The sequence below is a fragment of the Phyllostomus hastatus genome, unplaced genomic scaffold, assembly GCF_019186645.2.
Source record: "Phyllostomus hastatus isolate PE091 unplaced genomic scaffold, TTU_PhHast_1.1 phas_scaffold_78, whole genome shotgun sequence".
Classification (NCBI taxonomy): domain Eukaryota; kingdom Metazoa; phylum Chordata; class Mammalia; order Chiroptera; family Phyllostomidae; genus Phyllostomus; species Phyllostomus hastatus.
The window spans coordinates 114490157-114491915 of NW_025334041.1; the positions used below are offsets into that span (position 1 = coordinate 114490157).

The window sequence follows — 1759 nt, forward strand, 5'->3', positions numbered from 1 at the left end:
TGTCAAATTTTTTGATGAATGTGGGCATAGGATGATATAAGAATAAACAGCAAGATCTCTGTTATTAAGTACACAAAGAAACAATGACCTTTGAGGAACTAGTAAATAAATGCATTTTGATTATCATTATATTAGAAGTCAGAGATATCTTTAGAGAATAAATGGAGGTACATTTTTTAATTCAAATAGTCAGGGAGGTAAAGACGCAGAGCCCAAAAGAATAGCAATGGGTCAACAGAGGCGTGACTGAAGCACTAAAGGCCTGGGGACAACTGAGTTGCAGAGGTCAGGGTCCACAGGAGTGTAGATCAGAAAGCCAACAACGGAGAGAATGGAGGTGCCTTCAGTACTGGAGCAACCCAGTACCGGACAGGAACCCCACCAAGGTAACTCCTCCTTGCCAGTTGCCTGCGCAACTTGAAATGAAAGCCTGGCATTGGATTTTATGGATTCCTAGCAAATACCAAGCAAGCTCTGTGCTAAGTTGTGCTGGACACTGAAATAAAAAAATAAATGTATATTATCCCTACCACCAAGAGGCTTATAATCTGAATAGTATGAGCATGATGTAAGGACATCTGAGAAGAATTTAGTCCCAATTGCCTAGAATCTAGCCTGTTTTCAACAAGACAGGAAGCATTTCTTCAGGTTTTCAGTGCTCCTTAGGCTTTGTCAGGCCCCGAGTGCTGAAAAGCCAGTACAACCAGTAAGAATACTGAGTTATCATGAAACCTTAACATAAACTACCTAATACATATCGATTCTCAGCCTTTTGGCTAAGATCAAGTGTAGTATCTGTTCTTATCAGTTTAAACTACCTAATACAAACCTACCTGCCACTTGAGGCTTGAGAGGTGCTATTTTCAGTCTAAAAAAAATAAAAAGGTAATAGTACCCCTAAAAGACATAAATAACCAAATTCATTTTTTTTATTAATCCATTTTAAATTTAACTGCTCTACTCTAGTCAAGGAGAACTTACGGAATGGCTATAAATATCCTGAATTCAGGTATTCATAGAAAGAAGCAATAGAGAAAAGGACCCATTGTTGATGTAAATCATATTTCTCATTATATTCTAGCAAATCTGAGTTTGTCAATGAATGACATGTGAAAGATACATACACAATCTTATCTATCCACTCACTTCTCTAACAATAAACTTATTATTATTGACACTAACTTTGATCCATCATGTGTTTCATGTTCTTACATAAACTGTCAATTTCCTAAAACTGCTAGTACAGATTAACCGTAGTTAGCACCTCAGATATCTGGAAAATGTGATGGGTGTCATCACTTTCCCTCACGCTAACACCATGGATGATCCTTCTGCCCCAGCTAAGCCCTGGGTGGGGTGGGGTCATCAGAGAAGAACTCATTTTTAACTCAGGGATATGCGTGCATGGGTCATCCTTGAAATCCCCAAACTCATTCTCAGCAGGTTTGCATAGTGACATAGGAAAGTCAGGATGTCTAAAAGGGTGTAGAATATTGCCTGTCATGAAAAGGTTCTCAGTAAATATGGATACATGAATTAAATATTGATAAGACTGTCTGAATTTAAAGAACTTTATGAATGCAGGCAAGATCAAAACAAACAGGTAAAAAGATAAAAATTTTAAATGTTTATGTATTTCTTTTTTAAAAATCAGTTCTTACAGAAAACTTACACATGAGACATCACAAAAAATCATTTCACATCTGTGTTTGGTTGTAGAACCAAGTTTGGTATGTGAAATGACTCATTAAATATATAG

At 36.8% G+C, this 1759-nt stretch overlaps 1 pseudogene; it reads left to right on the plus strand.

Moving 5' to 3' along the window:
- The first annotated feature begins 756 nt into the window (after nt 1-756).
- Nucleotides 757-900, plus strand: LOC123812321 (annotated as a pseudogene).
- Nucleotides 901-1759: the final 859 nt, after the last annotated feature.